At 35.3% G+C, this 24,030-nt stretch overlaps 1 pseudogene; it reads right to left on the minus strand.

The window, feature by feature from the left end:
* The window catches only part of LOC143683325 (6-phosphofructo-2-kinase/fructose-2,6-bisphosphatase 3-like), a 111,280-nt pseudogene extending 109,433 nt beyond the window's left edge, over positions 1 to 1,847 (minus strand).
* Positions 1,848 to 24,030: the final 22,183 nt, after the last annotated feature.

Below are 24,030 nucleotides of genomic sequence, written 5' to 3' on the forward strand. Positions count from 1 at the left end.
TAGTTCTTCAGAAGAAGGGCAGCTAACCTTCAACTGAGGTTCTTCCTTATGCGGGAAGGCACAGGGTGATCTCTGCTGGCTTTCTCTCCAGGCCTCTGGGTTCCAACAACTTTCCCTGGGGTGATTTCTTTCTTCATCTCCAAGGATCTAGGCTGAGCTGCGAGTGCTGAAATGAGGTATGCTGAGAAGCTTTGGCTGTGCTACGTTGCACTCTCTTATTTAAGCACCAACCAGCCAATTAAATCAAACACCATTCATTGCAGCAGGCACGCCTCCTAGCCTACGGCAGATGTAATCAGCACCAGATGAGGTTCATATGCCATCAGCTCATGTCCTAGCAATAGAACTAGGCACCTTCACCTAGCCAAGTTGATACCTGAATCTAACTACCACAAGCAGGTTAAGTACCTTCTTTGCATCCTTTGACTTTTCCAGTGTGTGTTCACTGATTCTACATTCAAATAGATGGATTCAACATGGCGACCATAAGCCACCAGTGTCTGTTTCAAGTTTGTATAAAGAGGGCATTTCAAGTAGGATATTTCCTCTGTGCTTTTGCTAGAAAGTAGGCCACCAGACACAGCAAAGCCTGGTGTCAAATCACCACACATTCTTTTGCCTTTCCAGCTCCATGATCACAGGCCTTGGGCATGGACCTGAGCTGGTAGATTTTACTATTGGATGATGGTAATAGTACTTGTCCTATCTCTGCAGGATGTATTCATTGGAATGGGTCTCCTTGTAAGTCATCTCCTCACACATACTAGGGTAGATGTTGTTAAGTACCTTTTACTATTTGTAGAGAACTTTGAGGGCTTCTACTGTCTGGATGGTTCAGTTGGCTGATACATATTTTGAAGTCCCTTACGTTCTGTTCCTCAATAAATTTGCTCTGGGCATTGTCAAATTTCTTGCCCCTGCTGGACAAGCCAGAGTCCCTGCCAATCTTCCCTTGGATGTTGCACTCACTTTCCCTATGCCCACACAAGTAGATGTTGCTGAGCTTCATGTGGATATTCATTAGGTAGTATACAATTCAGCTCTGGATATGTTCCTGAACTCTGTTCACCAAGAACCTCTGGCCAAAGTCAATCACCTTAATTAGTGACAAGTCCCCATAGTATTTATCTGGGTCAAAGGGCTGATAGTTGGCTTCATAGCAATTAATCCTCTTCATGAAGTCTTCTATGGCTTCTGCTGAGCTGTGAAATTTGCAATCCAGGCTGGAGATTTTCACTTCCCTGATATTAGAGGTTACCATTGTAAGACTGTCTCATACAGACTCAATGAAAAAGTTATTTTCATTGGCAAAATGAAGAATGATGTGTCTCCTCTCTCTAGTCATATTGGTGGCATCAAAAACTGCAATTTGACCCCCTTCCTGAATCAGGTATGTTTTGATATCTCTCAAAGCAGCTAAGGCACATTGCTTTTGGATTTTCATAGCTTCTTCATTATCAGGGTGAAAGAAGTCATAGGAGATATACTACTTCATAGCCTCCCAGTGATACTGTCCCAGTTGAACACTTATGCAGATCCAGTTGAGGTAGTGGGCCAACTTCTTGGAGATGTAGATCTTTTCCTGGGCTGGGAGGCCCATCACAACAATTTCTGTGGGGTAGTTGTTCAGCTTTGGCCCACAGGCAGGGGAGAAAGGAACCAGAAGGAAGCAGGCAAACAAAAACATCATTTCACTTTATTTACGGTGTTGCTTAGGGCTGCACTGGGCTACCTTTGTAGATCTCCAATTCCTTAATACCCTTTCCTGAAAGGCATCACAGAGGAGGTGCTCATAGCAGGCTGGTCTTGAGCCCCTGGGCAGTCCTAGGCACTGAGGGATGGTGGCATCAAAGTGCCAGCCCAGCTTCTTGGGGTCCATGATTTCTTCTTTGACTCATGAATTACATAGAAATGCACATTTAATTTTCAAATCTTTAGGGATTTTATAATTACCTCTGGCTATTGATTTCCACATGAATTCAACTTCAGTCAGAAAACCTACTCTTTAATATATAAATTCTTCAAAGCTTCATAATTGCTTAATTACCCAATATATGATTGATTTCAGTGAATATTCCCTATGCATGTGGGACCATGTGTAGTTTGCATTTGCTGGATGCAATTAATTAGGTCAAATTAATTGAGTTGTGCAGGTTGTCTGTATCTCTACAGATTATTTTTTAACTGGTCTTGAGAAAATATATAAAGTCTTTCATTGTGATTAGAGATTTCTCTTTTTCTATTTTTTTTAGTCCTTTAAGTTTTGTTATATATATATATATATATATATATATATATATATATATATACATATATATTTTTTTTTTGGTGGGGGGAGTGGTTCAGGAATCAAACCCAGGTCTCCCACATGGAAGGCAAGCATTCTACCACTGAATCACTGGCACACCTGATGTTCTGCATATTTTAAGAATATGTTATGAAGTGCAAATTTGAATTATTATAGCTTCCTAGTGGATAAGCATTTTTACTTTTATGATATCTGCCCTTTTAACTCTGGTAATACTTCTTGCCTAAATTTTACTTTATCTAATATTAATATAACAATATCAGTTTTCTTTTGATTAGTAATTATATGGTACCTATTTTTTGGTACTTTTTGCTTTCAGCTCTTTTGAATCTATATCTTTACAATGTTTCTCTCAAAAGCAGCCTGTAGCTGGGTTATATTTTGTTGTCTGCTCTAACAATCTTGTTTTTAATTAGAACAATAGGCCATTTACATTCAGTATGATTTCTAATCTCAAATTTCATTCATTTTCTCCATGCGTTTTATATTTTTTCACTCTTCTTGCCTTCTTTTAGATTTGTTCAATTTTTCTCCCTTTATTACCTGTTAGTTACATGTGTTTTTACTATGCTTTTAGTGATTTCCCTACTGTTTCAAGATAAACCCTTGACATATTACATTCTAAAATAAATCATTACTTTATTTTCCCAAAAATCCTAGGACAACATATATTTTAAATCCATTTGCCTATCCTCAAATATTTATGCTACTGTTGTCATGTATTTAATTCTACACATTTTCATCCTCAAATGACAATATTAATGTTTTTCATAATATCAATATTCATAAAATTTACACGAATACTTAAACCTTTCTGGTGCTTTTCATTTCCTCATTTTACTTTCATGTTTCCAGAATTTGCTATATTCCTTTTCCCTGAGGAAGCCCCAATTAATAGGTATTTTATTGTAGCTTCATTTGAATTAACACATCTTTATTTAGACTTCATGTTAAACAAACTCTAAATTTTAGAGTAATTTTAGATTTGCATAAAAGTTGTAATGATAATACAGAGTTCCTGTATACTTTTGACTCAATTTCCCCTATTATTGACATCCTACATTATTTATCACATTATTAAATAAAGTCCAAATTTTACTCAGATTTCCTTAGTTTTTATCCAATGTCCTTTTTTTCTGTTTCCAAATACCATTCGGGATGCCATATTATATTAGTCACTACCAAGTTCCTGTTACCTATGACAGCTTTTTAGACTCTCCTTTTTGATAACTTTGACAGTTTCGAGTAATACTAGCCAGGCGTTTTATAAAATGTCCCTCAATTTAAGTTTGTCTGATGTTTTTATTATGGTTAGACAATGACTATGGATTTTTGTTAGAAAGTCACAGAGGTAAAGTCCCATTTTCATCATGATGTTAACCTTGAGCACCTCACTGTTTGCCAAAATATTCAAATACATGTCCTCTTTCCATATTGAAACTTTTAGAAGAAAGTCATTATGAGTATCTCACAATTAAGATGTGGTGAAATATGCTCCTCCTCTTAGAGAAGAGTATCTACAGAAATTGCTTGTAATTCTTCTACATAAGAGAATTTTTAGCTGCCCTCATCATTTACTTAATTACTCAAAATTTACTTATATCAGTATGGAGTCATGGACATTGTTTTATACTTCAGGTTATAATCCAATACTCTATTAATTATTTTGTTGTTTTAAAATTTATTAGCCTTCATTCTTGAAAGAAGTGTTCACTTGTTATAGAAATGTAGCCCTGTAATTTTTTCTCTTTCAACACTAAAAATATATCATTTTACTTTTTTCTACTTTTGGTCATTTCTGTTGAAAAGCCTGTTTTCAGCCTTTTCATTGCTCCTTTGAACATCATGTGTCTTTTCTCTGTACCTGCCTTTGACAATCCTCTTGGTCTTTGTTTTTTAGCAGTTTAACTATGATGTACCAATGTGTGGTTTTACTGGGGTTTGGACTATCTTATGATTGTAGAGCTTTTTGAATTTTGACTTGCTTTCTTTGTTAAGTTCTGGAAACTTTTCAACTATTATTTCTTTTACCTCATTTCCACTTATCTTTTATGGCTTTCAAAATATGTGTATCTTGCCTTCTTCTGCAATTCTATTTTATTTTTCTTCATATTTCTATCTGGGTATTTTATACTGTTCAAATCTTCTAAGTTGCAAATGGTCTTTTCTTCTGTGTTTAATCTGCTGTTAAACCCATGTGGTACCAAGTAGTTATAGAACAGATTTCAGAGTTTGGTATGGGTTAAAGTTCCACAATTTTACATTTTTCCTTCTAGCTGTTCCAAGACACTGGAGATTAAAAGAAAAATCAATATAATGATTCAGCAGTCATACTCATTTGTTAAATCCCATCATCTCTGTTATAATTCTACCTTTTCCTTTGATCTTTCTCCCAAACTTTAAGGGCCTTTGGGTCATGCCCATTCTAACTTTTCCATGTAGAAAAGGAGTGTCAATAATATGGGTTATGGGAATGAAACTAGTTGATGTTCTTGGAGACACCGGCCCCTCTGGGTTTCAGAACTTACATAGTCTAGAAACCCGTTGGAGACTGTAGGTTTCTGGAAAATAATCTTAGTGTGTGAAACTTGTGTAGAATCTCAGATAGAACCATAAGTGTTCTTTAGGGTTAACAGGAATGGTTTTGGTTGGAGTTTGGCAAACTGTGGTAATTAGCAATATCTACCTGAAGCTTGAGTAAGATTAGTCTCTAGAAAAGTTCTCAACTCTATTTGAACTCTCTTAGCTACTGATACCTTATTTTGTAACATTTCTTTTCCCCCTTTTGGTCAAGAAGACATTGTCAGTCCCACAGTGGCAGGGCTAGGCTCATCCCTGGGAGACATGTTCCACATTGCCAGGGAGATTTTCAACCCTGATGTCATATCCCACATAGTAGGTAGAGTAATGAATTATTTGCAGAGTTGGGCTTAGAAAGAATGGGGCCACATCTGAGCAACAAAAGAGGTTTTATGTAAGTAACGCTTAGGCATAACCATATATAGGTTTAGCTTCTTTGCTACAGAAATTAGTTTCACAAGGGCAAGCCTCAAAATCAAGGGCTTGGCCTACCTAATGTTTGAGATAGTATCCGGGGCTCCCTGGTGCATTATGCCATTTTTGAAGAGAAGTATACTGAAAATCAGAATGTCACATTTCTTAAATTTTCCAGTCTATCTATTTCTAAGTTATATAGTTAGCTGTATCAAGTTTTGTCAATTATAATTTCTTTATGCATTTGACTTTCATCAGTATGAAAATTCTCTTTTGTTTAATACTTTTCACCTTAAATTCCATCTCATCTCTTATACAGTGTGTTAATATTATTTCAGCTCTTTGGAAATTTCATTATTTTTCTTATTTTAAAATATTCACCTAATGAGGCTTTTTCTATGCTTTTATGTTCAATTTCTCTATACTAATGATGTATATCTTGATTTTGCCATTTAGTGATCCGAAATTTGAAATATTTGCTAGTACAATAAATATATTGACATTCTGCTTTAACTATTGATTCTTTTTTTGTCCTTACTTCTACCTTATTCTCTATTTGTTCCTGTTTTCTTCCTTGCCTTTTGCTAGATAATCACATCTTATTTGCTGAGATTACTTTTCCTTTAATTGTATAGAATTCCTATATAAAATATTTCTTACCTATATTTTCATTTGCATTATTCTTGTTCTAGTGATTAACCTTATATTTTAATATGAATATTTAAACAATTTTTTTATGAATGGGTAAACCAATTGTTATATATTTACTCTTTCTTTGATTCTTTGTTCTCATTATGCTGAAGCATTTTTCATGAGATCTTCAAAATGGTCAAATATCCTAGTTCTAACTTTAAAATAGATATCATTGTATTTTGAATTATATGTTCAACGTATTTTCTGTTAGAAAATTGAAGATGTTATTCAAATGTCTTTACCATACACTTTTGCTGAAATAGTAATGTGGTTCTAGTTCTTTTTTAGTTAACTTCTTTGGGTCCCCATCTCATTGTTGTCTTCTTTCAATTCCCAGTGCTCTGAAATGTGAAACATACCCCATGATGTGCCTACACATGCTATTTAAAATTTCATCTATTCACCCTTTGTAACTCTTTTAATCCAAAATTTTGAGATTACTATAGCCCTGGGATTTGTATTTCCTTATCTCTTTGCTTTCAATATTCTGTCACCACTCCCATTAAACACAAGCACGTGTGCGCACACGCACACACACACACACACACACACACACTCCTGTTATCATCTTGTGGGAGCCTGTTAGATATTTGCTGAAACATTTTATTATTTATATCCATATCTTCTGTTTTTTAAATTGTACTTTTCTTTAGATGTGGGGTAATATCTCTACTTGCTCTTAAATTTATTCACTCTAATCCACTATTTATTCCGTTCTTCTCTAGAATTTTCATATTTTGAAGACCAGTTTTTATATCTCCTATCTCCCATTCTTTTATACATGGGATATAATCTTTTAAAGAATATTCATCATACTTATTTTTAAAACTTCTCTTGGCTTGCTTTACCCTATTTCCCTAGGTTTAGCATTTTTGCTTAGATTGTTACCTGCCTCTCATACACTGCTTTTTTCTCAATGTATAATAATATTCTTGCTTTTCTTCTCATCTTTGAATATCATAATCTCTATATGCCTATCTATGGATATTATTTATGAAAGCCAATTTCTTTTCTTTGACAGCAGTGTGGGATGTATAGCAAGGAAACATTCACTGTTAACTTATTTCCAGTTTCTATGGGTTCCATTTGCCTCCTGAAGGTTATCATTTGCCTTGCTCACTGTTCTGAGTTTCAAGTTCTAGCTTCCACCTTCTCTATTTTAATATGGGCTCAACAATTCTGCTGCCTATGGCTTGGCACAGGAGAGTGAAGGCTGTAGCATACTAAGAGTCAGAGCCCAGTTGCAGTTTGCATTTAGTCTCTCAATATTTGTCCCTGACATTTTCCCTCTCATTGCTTCTATTCATTCTGAGCTTGAAAAAGTCTCAGAGATACTCCACTCCCAGGATCGCATTTGTCTTTTGGGGGAGTTTAATTATTAACTAGTTTGTCCATCTAACCAATCCCCTTTACTTTTTCTCAAAAAGTCTTCTTACTTTTTGTCTTCTAGCATGTTTATAGATGTTTTTAATACTTTTATGTCATTTCAATCTATTGAAGTGGTTGAGGATGTAGAATGTGTGGTCTTCTAGGCACCCTGATTTAAACATCTGCTTAAAGTCATCGTTTAAAAGGGGCAAAATTGAGGTTCTAATCCAGTTCTCTGAAACAAAAACTCCTTTTCCCCTTATACTGTGCAGTAATACTCAAAAGGCATAATAAATATATAAAGTGGATAATCAGAGAGTAGTTTAACACTTCAGTTCTCACTGGATTGATCGAATTTTATACATTTACCCCTAGCAATGTGACAAGAGCATGTTTCAATCCTAATGCCAAGAGCTTCCTGTGTAAAATCAGATCAATTATGAATTCATTTGATGCTTACAAATCTCCGTAGGGGCAAGAAGACTTATTTGCTAGCTTTGCTTTATTAAGTATAAACAATAGAACCAATCAGCAATTTTCTTGTTGCACATGGACCAAAAAATTTATATACTCTTTTTGTACTATACAGAAGGTTTTCTGAATATAAAATGGCCTGCTTTTAATTTGTTTGGTGATTGAATTATTACTTCCATTAGCAGAGCAGAACTCCTATTCCATCAAACTAATTTTTCTTAAATACACAGCATATATGATGCCAATTATAAAAATAGTTTATACTGGCATCATTAACTTGGGGTTTTGATTAGGTCAATATTAAGGACAACTTGAAACTCAAAACTTTCTGTTTTCATTTTGCTCTCTCTTCCAGCTTCTCTTTACTACCTTCCAGTGTTTCCTAACAGTCAACTAAAACCATTAGGGTCAAAGAAGTAACTGTTCAAACAAACACTGGGATTTGTGATATTTCCTTATTTTAGCTAATAAGACAAAGGCACATAAGTGTGTTTCTTTTCACTTGGATTTACTCATATTCAATTCTTAATAAGCCTCATTCAGAAAGAACAGCCTAACCCATTAGTGTTAATATGTACCAGGCTGTTATGTTACCTATCAATCATTTCTTCCCTTTTTAAATATGCATATGAAAATATTTCCCCTCAAATTGGGACTAGACCACTCCTAGAGATGCCATCTGTTTCTCAGAAAGAATATACTGTCTGCTCTTTCCCCTCTGCTTTTTGTGCTACATTTTGGATATCAAAGTCTAACAGAAATGGTCTGAGAATACTTTTCCCAGGGAATTACGGAAGGCAAGTTTCCCCCACAACACCTATACTCACCAAAATAAAGCATCACATTTAGATTTTTGCAAGTGTATTATGGTGCTTCTGGCTAAATATTCAATTCATTAAAAGTACTTTCCCAAGCAGTTCCTCAAAAGGGAATGAAAGTGGTTCAGCAGGCAGAGTTCTCGCCTGCCATGCCAGAGACCTGGGTTAGATTCCCAGTGCCTGCCCATGCAGAAAAAAAAGTGGGGGGAAAGAAATTACTCCAGAGAACAACTGGATAGTCATGTCATTTTTCAACTGTTCAGGGGAGCAGTTTGTCTACAAAAACTTTGTGATTTGGTATATGGAAACTCACCCTGCAATTTACAGTCCAACTTTAAGCAAAATAAATACAGGTGGGGAAGAATTCACCAAAATAAATCTAGCTTTGCCTAGATGTGTAGCAAGAACTAGGTGAGAGATTTTCCATACTCATATGCTAAGGAAAGTTGTACAGGTGACAATACACTCACCCCGTCAGCCTTCCAGGTGTCCAAGATTGGCCAGGGACCCGAGGACCTCTTAGGTGTCCTCACAACATCCCTACACCCTATTATGACATTAAAAAAAGAGTCTCCACTATCATGACTGGAAAGTGATAGGGAAGCACTGATGTAGATAATAATAGCAAGTCCAACCTAACTCGACCTAAAGAAGGTTATTGGTGATAATTTTTCCATTTCTAAGCCAGGTCGGGAAAGAGGGGGGCTGATTTTCAGTATGAAGTTCCTCTCTGCATAACCAGAAAGAGGGTCAGCTTTACGCATGCAAAACTCTAATAATTTTATCCTTCTGAATTTCAGCTTTAAGAAAGGTATTTCTTCACGTCTCAATGGCAAAAACAACCACCGATCTGCAGTAAAGATAAACCATCCTCAAACGATGTTATTATTTTTCAGGAAAACAAGCCAAAAATTACTAAGTAAACTAGACTTTTTGCCTAGCACTTTTCGTATTGAAATCATTAAACATGCTAATTATTCACTCAAGTGAAAATTTCTTTATAAGAAATATAAGCTTTCTATTTTCTGAAAAAAAAATGGTTTCAGTAAACCACACTGCCTAGAACATAGTAGGGGCTTAATAAATAGGTTGAATCACTAAATATCTTTTTTGAACTCCATTACAACCATGAAGACTCATTTCTTCTCCCATCAGTACAAATAGAGAACAAATAAAAAGCAAAGAAACAAAAAGCTACACACTAGAGCCTTGGCACGAAAAGGATAACTCTTTTCTAGTACAGATCCTACCTTGGACAAGTTTTTCTCAGTAAGAAAAATATATTTTCTTTCAGTTGGTTATTTTTTGCTCCACCCTCCTTATCAAACAGTAAATGCGGGTCTAATTTTATGCAACCAGAAAATTGCTTGTCCATCAACTTGCCATTGCTAACAAAGGATTTGAATACAAACTGTCTCAGGTAAAAGGAATACATTTCTTATAACACAGCAAAATATTTTTGAACAGGAACTTGATGTTGGGTGCTTTTCTTCTTTACTTAATTTTTTAATTACAGAATTTGTAGGTTTACAGAAAAATTATGCATAAAATACAGAGTTCCCAAAGCACCCTATTATTAACACTTGCATTAGTGTGGTATATCTGTTATAATTCATGAAAGAACATTTTTATAATTATGTTATTATGGTCAGTCATTTACAATAGGTGTCACTGTGATGTAGATGTAGAGATTTAAATGGTTTCATGACAAGCTTCAGCTTGAGAATTTCTCCTGAGTCAAGTTGGATCATATCTGGGCTACAAGAAGTTACAGAGAGGAATCATGGAGGGGTGGAAGGACCAAGATGTAATTTAATAAATCTCCATGCTAAGGTAAATTACGAAACATTAAGTGGGTCTCAAGCAATCTCAGGTGTTAAGAGCTTTGAGCATAATTAGGAAATTAAGGAGAAAGTTTGGATGACTGTGCCAAGGGAAATGCCCTCTGTAATGAACATGTTTAAATATGAAATTTTTAAAATAAATTTAAACAATAAATTTAGGATAATAAACCCTATTAGTCATTTAAGATAATACCAATCATGATTATACACTGTACTGGTTTAAAGCTATTGTGTACCACAGAAAAGCCATTTCCTTTAATCCTCATTTAATACTGCTGGGTGAGAGCTTTCTTATTGTTTCCATGGAGATGTGACCCACCCAATTGTGGGTGGTAACTTTTGCTTAAGTGGTTTCCATGGAGATGTGTCTCCATCCATTCAGACTAGGGTAGCTTACTGGAGCCCTTTAAGAGGGAACCATTTTGAAAAAAAAGCTTGAGAACCAACAGAGCCATTATAGCCAGAGACCTTTGGAGATGCTGAAGGAAAACACACCTGGGGAAGCCTTATGAAATGAGGAAAGAAAACTAGTGCATATCGCCATGTGCCTTCCCAGCTGAGAGAGAAGCCCTAAATTTCATCGGCCCTTTCTTTGGAGTAAAGGTATCTTTCTCTGAATGCCTTAATTTATGTTCATGGTCTTAGAACTGTAAACTTGCAACTTAATAAATTCCCTTTCTAAAAGCCATTCCTTCGTTTCCCAATGCCTACCTATGCAAAAAAAAAAAAAAAAATGCCTTTCCATTTCTGGTGTATTGCATTGCAACTGCAGAAGCTAACAAACCAAGACAAAAATACCCTGGCCTCTTGCTTTCCTTAATATTCTACCAAGTGGAAGCATAGGGGACATTAGTAGAATTAGAACCTACTAATGCATTACAGAAAATGAGCAACCACAGTCATTCCACTAATCCAATTAAGTATCCCTTAGATACAGGCATCACCTGAGTCAAGAATCAACATCTGCAATGATATCAAAGGAGGGAGTGGGTAAAGACACCCTCTTCTAAATGTACGAGGGAGAACAAAGGTGCAGCTGCCTGAAGCTCTTGGAAGGAGGGATGAAATACATTTCCTCTTTTTCCATACTGTTCCAGGTATCTAAAACCCAAGGAGGACCTCACACAGAAAAGACCTGCACAAAAGAGTCATTAACACTCATTGTGAGAAATACACTGAACCACGACCACCAACAGCAACCTGCTTTGGAGAACCCTACAATGGCGAGTAGAGAAGAATTGGCAGCCATTGCTTAGTGTTAGGGAGAGGAAGAACTAACACTAGGCTGCAGTTTTCCAGGTGGAGGGAGCAGCTGAGAAGCTTGACTTTCCAAGCAGGTAAGGAGTCAGAGATGACATGATTTTTAAGAATTTCCACAGAGTAGGAGCAGTACTGCTTATTAATGAACGCCTGCAACAGAGGGACTCTTGAGGACTGTTACCAATCCTGCTTTTTCTACTAAATAAACAGGGAAAAGATATAACTTATGTCATTAAGAGAAAAAAAAGCAAACAAGTGTTTGAAATTTAGAGGAAAGGGGGAAAGTATCCTAAGCAAACTGAGATATTTTGCCTGTTGAAAACTGTGGGACAGATTTTGATGCAAGACATGGGGGTGGAATTCTATCAGGATCTTTTAAAAGAAGTACCTCAAAGGAAAGTAAGCCAGTAAATATATGATGAGGAACATGCAATTAATGATGAACAAAGTATGGAGAGATAAAATACAAAATTTTAATAACAGAATTGTCTAGACTGATTTTAAAGCAATAAAGCACGTGGAGAGAGGAAAAAGGCAGCAAGCACATAAAAACCATCCAGATAGTGCACATTTGAGTGTGTTTAAGTGAATTTTTGCAAAATGATCTTAATCACATGCTGATTAAGAGACAATAAGAGCAGTTTTCAAAGTAAAATGTGACAAATTATACAAATATAAAGTCATGTAGCAAATACAGAAAAGAATATTTATGTAAATCTTAAATAGCAAGACAGGTGAACTCAAACGCAGCCATATTTATAGAAAAAAAGTATTAGAGATGGTATTCAAAAGAAGTAGCTCTTAAGGAGCACTTAAATTTGGTTATAAATTTTGTTGGATCTTCCATTTTCCCTCTTTCTTTTAGCCCACCTCTTTTCCCTTAAAGAATTCCTGAGAATAGTTGAGAATTTTTTTAATCAAGTGAAGAGATAGGAAGAGATAGGATTTCTCATAAATGCTGAGAAAATCTTTGGGAAAACTCTCAGAAAAGTATTGCAGTTTAAAGAAGCAAACAAATATTTGGGACTCATATTTCTGGTATTCTGGTCCAACTAACTGGCTGTGTAATCTTGGGCAAACCACATCACCTCTATTTTTCTATCTATAATATGACAGAAGTTGGGCAAAATACTCTCCAATATATTGTATTTAGCTCTAACATTAAGCTAGTTTCATTTGTTCTATGTTACGCACAGTTTTATCATTTTTATTAGACTTGTCATGCAAATCTTTGAAATATTGAGGGAGACGTAAAGCATTTGATAAAGCTTTGTATGTAAAAAAGCAAATTAGAAAGTTATGTTGAAGGGCCACATTTACTAAATTTTTTTTTAATATTGATTTAAATATCAAAATGCATTCATGGTAGAAACAATTCTGCTAATGGTCACAGAATAGTGTATTTTGACAAATGCTTTCTACATCTAGCTTTTAGAACTTATAAGGTTTGGATAGGGTTCCAACTATGAAATAATTTCTGTCCAGAAGAATAAATAATCTGAAAAGAGGAAGAAGAAGATTGTAAAATTGCTATGGACCAAGAAGTTAAATTCTGATTTATTATTTCTATTGGTCATTATATAGCTAGTGATATACCACCTTTTCTTCAGAATGTATCCTCCATAATAAAAGCTTGAAAATCAGAAATCCTGAACATTCACTTTATCACAAAAGAATATGCTCAATGCTTGAGAAAAAGCTTTTAGATATCTGCATAGGAGTGGTCATTGAAGACATGAGGTTGGATGAGATTTTAAAATGAGAAAAGCAAAGAGAAGGCAAGCCTGATCTTGAGGTATTCTTATCGGTAAGATACAGGAAGGTACAGTTAGGCAGAAGGAAAATCAGGAAAGTCTATTCCAGATTCTGATTTTTTTTAATTATTCTTTTCCAAATGCCCTTTCTAATTTTTTGCTTTTAAAATAGTTTCTTGGAAGTGGAAGGACTTTCAAGGACAGAATGACTAGGAGAATGAAGAGCAGCAGAGAGTTAAAAAGGAAGTCATTACATATTATTTTCTTGGAAATGGACAGAGTTTCATACAGCCAAACCATTTTAACAAAGTACCAACTCACTGTACAATGGAGGAAAGTTGAGGAGACTAGATTGCACTATATCTTTTACCATATCCACCCTAAACTATACCATTGCTCTCTTTTTTCTCTTTAAATAGCCAAGAAACTGACTTTGAAAACACAGTTGCATAAAGCTCACTTCTAAACAAAGTGGTAGAGGAGAAATAGCATTTTGGAACCCAGTGTTTGGGAACTCAGCAAAGAGAAATTATACAAAACTCCATGACACACAACAGGCAAGGAGAATGCAGTTATTTCAGAGCTTATATTATAGCAGGGCTTTCTGTGAAACAAGGCTTGCTCCTAGTGGCACTTACTTCACTTTTTTTTTTCTTTTTTTCATTGTTTTTTTTTAGAGCTCAGACAAGGAAGCTCTCTAATCCTTTCTGTGTCTCTGTGATGCTCTGTATCTCTCTGTGTTGTCTCTCTCTCTGTCTCTGCTGTCTCTCATCAAGAAGCACTTTATTCTAGTTTGCTAGCTGCCGGAATGCAATATACCAGAAACAGAATGGCTTTTAAAAAGGGGAATTTAATAAGTTGTTGGTTTACAGTTCTAAGGCCAAGGAAATGTCCCAATTTAAACAAGTCTATAGAAATGTCCAATCAAAGGCATCCATCCAGGGAAAGATACCTTGGTTCAAGAAGGCTGATAAAGTTCAGGGTTTCTCTTTCAAGTGAGAAGGCACATGGCGAACACAGAGTTTCTCTTTCATCTGGAAAGGCACATGGTGAACACGGTCAGAGTTCCTCGCTCATCTGGAAGGGCATGTGGTGAACACAGCGTCATCTGCTAACCTTCTCTGCTGGCTTCTGGTTTCATGAAGCTCCCCAGGAGGCATTTTCCTTCTTCATTGCTAAAGGTCACTGCGTGGACTCTCTGCTTCATGGTGCTGCAGCATTCTCTGCTCTCTCCAAATTTCTAATCTCCAAAATGTTTCCTCTTTTATAGGACTTCAGAAACTAATCAAGACCCACCCAAATGCATGGAGACACAATCCCCCCAATCCAGTTTAACAACCACTCGATTAGGTTACATCTCCAGGGAGATGATCTAATTACAGTTTCAAACATACAATGCTGAATAGGGATTAGAAGAAATGGTTGCCTTTACATAATGGGATTAGGATTAAAACATGGCTTTTCTAGGGAACACACATCCTTTCAAACCACCACACACTTTTTCCAGAGAAGAGTCATAGGTGTACCCAGACTTTTGAGTCCCTGGTATGTATCACCAACATTAATTCAAGCTCTTACATAAAGAAAAATCCAAAACATTTTTACCTACCTCAGAGAACTATCAAAATCATTCAATGTTTAAGGCTCAAGCAAAACATTTAATTAGCAAAAATTCATATTTATACTTCAGTGATTTCTAACTAGCCACAGGGATGATCTTTAAAGTGAAGAGTGTACCAGATGGTTCTTTGCTGGCACAAATTGTTCTACATGTTTATAACAGGTTTCTGTAAGTGCCTTTGATTGACAACAGCCAGTTGTGTTACAAAACAGTGTGACATCAGGTCAATCATGATGAAACTTGATAATGCCACATCAATAATGTGACATTTTATTCTGTAGTTTGAAACAAATTGCTGGAAGGGAAGAAAGTGATACTTAGTAATGGATGATTACTCGAGACAACTGTTAGCTCATCATGTTGTAGCCTTTGTCGATAATGTTCAAGGCCAATGGCTTGAGACCAATGACCATCAGAACCCCTAATGACTCTCAAATCGGGAAATAAATATATCCTCCCATGCAGAACATAATATATACAGTTGTTTTTGTAAAAACTGTTGTATTACCTAACACAATTATCTAGTCTCACATTAAATCACAGGACACATTTGGATACATAAGGAGTAGGCACAACTCCTAAAGGTCACCACATGCCCTAAATCCACAATTATGGAATGAGCACAGTAGGAGAAAATATGTCCTTCTTCTGTAGGTCAGATCATTCAAATAAGCAAAGCAAATATTTTATTATTTAAAATAAATAAAGCTGACCCACCCCCTGGCTCCATTAAAATAATATCACTGCACTCTTTTATCCCAGTCTGTGATGGTCATGCCAGCTCTAACAGAGTAGAGTCTAGAGCTTTAGCTTATCTGCAAGAAATTCAAGCAGAGAAGCAAGTCATGAATGGCCTAGAAGGATATAGGGATTGTCTGGCATGCAGAAAACTTGATCCAGATGGGGTGATGCTGGGAATAGGGGAGGTGAGGAGGTGGTACCTGTAAATGATGGTGGGAAACCCAAAGCGGTCTATTGGGGAATTTGATTAATTCTCAGTTTGACTTGTGTGATGGCAATCCACTTCCCACCTCCCCATTAAAATCATCAGTTAATTTCATATTTCTAGTTGATGTGTCAGATAGGGGGGTGGGGCATAGTATGAAGAGCAGTTTTGAGGCAAGTGACAGACCTTAGCAACCAGAGCCTTTAATGAAAGTCTCATGTAACAGGTCTGATTCTGGGCAGGGCTGGTTGACTTGCTATTCTCTCGATCTGCCTACCACTCTCTTCCTTTTCTTACTAGGACCATCCTCTTCTTTTCCCATGAACTGAACCTAATATCTTTTCAAGTCTCACCCTCAATGTTGCATACCCAATGAAAGTTGCTCTAGTCTCCTAACAGGATCTGAGCTCTTTCTCCTTAAAATACATAATATTTTGTAAGTAAACTTCTTACAGCACTTAAAATAATCTGGATGATATTTTTGCTAGTATGGCATTTGGCTTGAGGTGAGGAACTGTGTTGTTTTGTGTGTATGTGTGTGTTTTTTGTGTGCTGTATGGCAGGATCACATTTCATTCTTTTTCCATGTGAGTATCCTGTTATTGCAGCATCATTTGTTGAGTTGTTTGTGTGTTTGCTTTTGTTGGTTTCTTTGTGTGGAAAGTGCATGGGCAGAAATCGAACCCGGGTCACTGCATGGCAGGTGAGAATTCTACCACCGAACTATCCTTGCACCCCCAGGAACTGTGTTTTATTTATCATTATTGTTACTGAGATTATTAGTCTGACACTCAAAACATGTTAGTTAAAACATCCTAAACAAAAATGTTAGGCCATTAATGAGAAATTTAAAAATAGGTTCCTTTATCTCTACTTTGCTTTCAAAGAAACTATCTTTAAATGGGACAGGGAAAGTATTTAAATTTTGATATTTAACTTGGCTGGTGTGTGATACCTGCTTATGAGATAAATTTATTTTAATAATTCCTTTCAATTGTAGTAATACAGAAGATAGTTCTTCAAAAGGAGAACATGACCTTTAACATTTTATCTGCAATCTTTTAGAGGGCCAGGAAGTGAGGTCCTCTAAAAATCTTTATTGGAAAGCAGAATTGATTATATAGTAGGCAGACTTCGTGGCTGCATTCTCTATTATGTCTTTGTTGGCACAGGCACACACATTGTTCTTTTTTTCAATAGTTGATTAAGAAGTTATATTATACACAGGAATATTTTTTCAACAGATATTTTCTAAAATAAGGAGCTTCTTTTGCTTGCCTTTTTTTTTCTCTCCTTTTTAATCCTTCCCTTTAAAAACAATTAACTGGGGACTGCACCAAACTTGCCCCACATCATTTATTTTGTAGTTCAATGTCCTGACAGAGACACAGAAAATGGCCTCATATGATGTCCTATATATTATCCAGTTTCATTTTCAGGTTCAGGCATCAGCAGGAGACAATAGTGATCAATTGGAGCCACAAAAGCCCTTGAATTCCTCTTTTACAAAATTAATCTTTTTCTTGTCATATGAAAACCCTGTCTTATATTACATCCCTGCTACTACCTGAGGGAGGTAAAAAGATTAGGCAAAATGCTGCATGCTGTAGATGAGGGCATGAAAGTTTATGCATTTCACTTTGGGCAATTTGCTGTGAAGTAACAGAATGTAGCGGTATTCACAAAGGAAGTGCTGTCTAAGAAGATCATTTAAATTAAACATGCTTGGAATCTATTGCTTTTGAATACAAATAGGAGAAGGAGTATTCCCCATATGAAAATAAAATTATTGCTATGTTTTTATTGCTATGGTATTTCAGATTTTGTTTGCTGGTAGCTGCTGGGGAAATTATGACTTCTTATATACATGGAACACAAAGTACTCCTAGAGACAAAACAGAATTGAAGAAGTACATTGCTGTGGAAGTGGATTTCATTCCTCAACAGCATTAAATTAATTATCAGAGCTAATGGATATCCAGGTATTTCAACTTAAACACAAGGTGACTAATAACTGAGAATAAACACATCTTTCAATTTATTGGAAATTACACCTTTATGGTCCTTCTTAGATGATTTTGGTTTTCAGGATTCCCCATTTCACAGTATCTAGTCAAAAATATAGTTATTCTTTGAATGTGTATTTAATGAGCACCGGTTATATGTCACAGTATTCTCAGCCCCAAAATAAATAAAGACTTTTGCCCCTCAAGGTATTAAGAGTTTAAGTGGGTAGGGGCGGGGGGAGAAAAAAAGAGCGAGTGAGAGGGAGAGAGAGAGAAAGAAAGAAAGAGGGTAGAGAAAAGAAAAGAAAGATATTGAGCCCAGTAACAGCAGAGTAACTTCTATTGGACCAATCCTCCTCCCTACACCAAAAAAAAAAAAAACTCTTGATAATTTTTTTAAAGGACCTATTGCTGGCTCTGAAGGTAATCAAGGAACAGGAAAAATTGAGGAGAGTCTGCACTTAAAAGAGGGGAACCATATGAATCAGGTTTTTATGATTTATCCCTAAGCATATTCCTCAGTCCATCAAGTGTTAGATAAACTCAAGTATCTGCACAGTTTTATTGGCCTTACGAGACATAGGTCAAATTTACGAATTGCCAGAGTATCTTAAAATTGAATGGAAAAACCTTAGAAAGTAGGAAAGCACAGAGGGAAGAGCCCAAAGGCTACGTACATTTTCCTCCACCCTTGGCTGACTCCTGAATTGTACAAAGGAGACTACAAGAAGCCCAGGAAGAAAATGAGAGCTAGATGGCTGAAAACTTTGGGGAGATTTTAGCAACTTCCTATGGAAAAGAGGCAGTTTGACATTTACAATTCAGTACATTAGAGGGACATGGTAAATACCCCAGACTTTTCAATGAAACACCAGATAAGCATTACTTTAGGAATAGGAAATATGCACCAAAGTTAAGAAATTTTCCCTCAAACTAAGACAAAACTGAAATAAATCCACCTAAACAAAACCAAGACCAAGATAAATGAACAAGACAAACATAAATATACAGAACAGTGCAACCCAAAACATAAGGATATACATTCTTTTCAAGGGCACATGGATCATTCTCCAGGATGAGCCACTTGTTAACTCACAAAACGAATCTCAATAAAATCAGCTGTGGATATAGCAGACATGATCATGATTTAATTCTATGAGATGTCCTCAGCACAACTGATAGGCCAGCACTTGCCCAACCAGACAAACAGGTACCACCACTTGGCCAAGTTGACACATGAACCTAACCATGACACCAGGATAGAATGAAATGGAAATCAGTTACAACCAGAGAACTGGAAAATCCACAAATAAATGAAAGTAAAATAGCACTCTCTTAAACAATCAGTGGGTCAAAGAAGAAATTACAAGGGAGATCAGTAAATAACTTGAGACCAATGAAGATAAGAAAACAACATATCAAAACTTACAGATACAGCAAAGGCAGTGCTGTAAGGAAAACTTAAAGCCCTAAACCCTTACATTAAAGAAGAAGAAAGAGATGAAATCAAAGACCTAACTGCACACCTGGAGGAACTAGTAAAAGAACAGAAAATTGACCACAAAGGAAAAGCAAAAGAAGAAAGAACAAAGAGCAGAAATGAATTAAATTAAGAATAAAGAAAATTAGTAAAACCAAACATTGGTTCTTTGAAAAGATCAATAAAATTGACAAACACCTAGCTACACTGACAAGAAAAAATAAAGATGCAAATAAATAAAATTAGAAGTGAAGGGGAGACATTACCACTGACCCCACAGAAATGAAAAGGATCATAAGAAGATACTATGAACAACTGCATACCAACAAATTAGACAATCTAGATGAAAGGGACAAATTCCTAGAAGTACATGAAAAACTTATACTGACTCTAGAAGAAATAGAAGATCTCAACAGACCAACTGCAAGTCAAGGGATTGAATCAGTCATCAAAAACTCATTATATTATTCCCTCTACATTTGTGTATGTTATAAAATTTCTATAATAAAAAGTTTCTAAAAGAATCCAAAGGTATAATAGAGAAACATAATAATAAAGTCAAAGTATTGATTTGCCAAATGAAAGGGTATGCAATGGATTAGGAAAAAAAATGAAAGAATGGTTATAAGCAAGATATACTCTGGTTAGTTTGCTAAACTTCACATATTAGAAACTTCACATATTTTCATATTCCAGGCACAAAATCAAAAGGGAAAAAAGTAATATTGACTTTATACTTCTATATAGCAACATTTAGTGCCAAAACAATGGAGTGTGTCTATAAGCTCTGAGGAAAAATATGACCCAACAATATTATACCCAGCCAGGTTGAATTTTAATTGTAAATGCAGCAGGTAAAAATTCTTAAACATGAAAGTACTCAAGGAATATAGCACCTTGTGAGTCATTATTTAAAAAAATTATAGATGATGCTTCCAGCCAATGAAGAGACAATATGGAATTCAGTGTAAAAGGACAAAAGGAAAACCCAATGCTGGAAGAAAATGGAGAAGCATTTACAAATTTTTGAAAGGCAAATATGCATGACCCAAATCTACTAAATCCAGGAAAGCTGTCCTGAAAGCATAAAGGGAAAAGGTAGATTTTATCAAATATGAAGAAACTCATGGAACAATTCATGAGTTTTCTTGAATTTGTTACTTGCTGATGATCTCCAGTGACTCAAGAAATAAATAAAAATAGAAGGCTCAAGTATGGAGAAATGTATTTAAAAGACCATTACCTTATATCAATTTAAATATTGAACTAAGAATAATATTGGCAGAAATTATAGTTACAGAACAGGCTATAATTAATGTAAGCTCTAGTAATATAAAATAGTAATATGAGAAAAATTAGGAGTAAAAGCCATTCCATTTCTGGTATATCACATTCTGGCAGCTTGCAAACTAGAATAGATACCATTTCACACCCACTAGAATAGCTAATATTTAAAACAACAACAGAAAATTATAAGTTTTGGAGAGAATGTGAAATAGGAACAGTCGTTCATTGCTGGTAGAAATGTGAAGTGCAGTCACTGTGAGAAACAGTTTGGCAGTTCCTCAGAAAGCTAAGTATAGAATTACCATATTACCTAACAATTCCTCTGCTAGGTATAGACCCCAAAGGTTTAAAAGCAGGGATTCAAAACATGTATTTGCATACCGATGATCATAGTGGCATTATTCATAGTTGCCAAAAGATGGAAGTAACCAAAGTGTCTACAACTGATGAATGGATAATCAAAATGTGGTACATACATACAAAGCAATATTATTTAGCATTTACAGTGAATGACATTCTGGCTCATGTGACAACATGGATGAATCTTGAAGACATTATGCCATGTGAAATAAACCAGACACAAAAGGACAAATATTGCATGATCTTACCAATATAAAATAATTAGAATAAGCATACTCATAGAGCTAGAATCTACAATAAACCAGCAGCTGTACTGGGGGTAGGGAATGGAAAGTTAATGCTTATTTTTATGAATTTCTATTTGGATTGATTGTAAATTTTGAAAAAGGATAGTAGTAATGGTTAGTACATTATCATGAGTGTGATTAATAGCACTGAATTATATATGTGAAATCAGTTAAAGGAAAATTTTAAGTTATTATGTGTCATTAGAATAAAAATTAAAAGATTAAGCATAGGACTAAAAAATTCTGTCTGGATAAATAAGCAAAATATGCTATTTACAATTTATGAACTTTAAATATATACACACAGAAATATTAAAAGTAAATGAAGGAGAATGATATACCATGAAAACTTTAATGAGAAAAAGTCTGTTATAGCTGTGTCTGTCTGTCTTTCTATATAAATCAACAAAGTAGTATGCAAAACAATAATTATTAACCAGAGATAAAAATGAAAGTATCAATTCACCACAAAGATGTAATAATCCTAAATGTGTATTTTCCTAGTAAGATAGTTTTAAAATTCATGAAGCATAAGTGACAAAACTAAAGGGAGAAGTAGACAAATTGGCCATACTAGCTAGAAGTTTTAACTCCTTTCTCTTAGTAACTGATAAATTACATGTAGCCCAAAAATAGTAATAATATAAAACATGAATATTATTAATCAATTGATCTAATTTATATTTTGAAACACTTCATCTAATAGTGACAGAATATACATATTCAGTAAACTTAGAACATTCAACAAGACAGATAGTAGTATGCTTGGCCATAAAACAAATCTCACTGAATGTAATGCCATTGAAATCATTGAGTATATTCTCTGACTACAAAGACCTAAGTAAGAAATCAATAACAATAAGATATTTAGAAAATTCTCAAATTTTTGAAATCAAGCAGGTATTTTGTAATCATCAATGGGTCAAAAAAGCAATCAAAAGGAATTTTCTTTTTAAATTTAAGCCTAATAATAATAATAAAATAATGACATGTTAAAATTTGAAAGAGGCAGATAAGGGAGCCCTTAGAAAAAAGTCATATTAATGTTTATATTATAAAAGAAGAAAGTTTAACATACTGATCCAAGTTTTTACCTTAAAGAAATACAAAAAAATAACAATTTGGAGAAGAAAATTACCAAAATTTCTGCAAAGCATGAAGCTATGGAAGATGCCTGTTTGGGAAATTAGTATTGCCTGAAGATAATAAAATAGTGGGGAGGCAGAAGATAAGCATGGTAAAGTGGGCAGGTACTTATGGCATGGTAAGCCATATGGGTCTCATGTGCCAAACTAACAAATTTGAACCTTATATCATAAGTCTTGGGAGATAAATTATGGATTGATTGAAGGTTAACATCAAAACAGAACTTTGAAATCTTTTAGCCCAAAACTGACATTGTACAATGACTTATAGTTGCCTCTTAAGATCATAATGACATACTGTATTCAAAACGTTTTTAGAACATTACTGCTTTTTTACCTTTGGCTATTTGCAGCTATTTCTGGGAAAAAAAGGAATGGAAGTTGTACAGACTTAGAAACAGCTTGTGCCAGTTTGAAACTATTATGTACCCAGGAAAGTCATGTTTTAACCATGTTCCAGTCTTTTGGGGTTACACTTATTGTTTATGGTGGAAACCATTCAGTAGATTGTTTCCATGGAGATTGATCCACTCAATTGTAGGTGTGACATTTTGGTTAAATTACTTCCATGGAGATGTGACACACCCAATTGTGAGTGTGGCCTTTTGATTAGATGGAGATGTGACTCCACCCATTCAAGGTGGGTCTTGATTAGTTTACTAGAGTCTTAATTTTGGAAAAACTTCTGAACAATAAAACCAACTAGACACCCAGATGTTTGGAGATGTAGTAAATGCCCCCTGGGGAAGCTGTTTGAAACCAGAAGCCAAAGATCCCAACAAAATGCCAGCCATGTGCCTTCCAGCTGACAGAGTTGTTCTGGGGCCCTCAGCCTTTCTTGAGTCAAGGTTTCTTTCTCTGGATGCCCTTAGTTTGGACATTTTTATGACCTTAGAACTGTAAACTTGCAACTTAATGAATTCTCTTTATAAAAGCCAACCCATTTCTGGTACATTGCATTCTGGAAGCATTAACAAACCAATACACAGCCCAAGAAGTAAGTCCAAAGATGACCACTGAAGCGGAGATTTAACAAATCTGCATTTAGGAATATTTTTATTAAGTGATTTAACAAGAGCACTTGTTTTGCCATGAAGTTAGCATTTCAGGTCAAGTTTAACAATACTGATTGAGATTAGGAATTATTTCTTGGAGAGGAAAATATAGTTGAAGGAGGAAGTTCTAGGTGTTAGGAGGAATGTATTCAAGAGACAATTAACACTTGCCCTTTGAAAGGAAACATGGAATTAACAACCTCAGAAGCTCAGAGTAAAGAAGCATCCAGTCAAGCACTATAAGTGTGGTATCAGAAATCTAATGTTTTTCCCTGAATCTGAAGACTGTTATCTTCTTTCAGAACATTTCTACTTTTGATGTCATCAGTG

Source organism: Tamandua tetradactyla, chromosome 5 (assembly GCF_023851605.1).
Source record: "Tamandua tetradactyla isolate mTamTet1 chromosome 5, mTamTet1.pri, whole genome shotgun sequence".
In the NCBI taxonomy this organism is placed as follows: domain Eukaryota; kingdom Metazoa; phylum Chordata; class Mammalia; order Pilosa; family Myrmecophagidae; genus Tamandua; species Tamandua tetradactyla.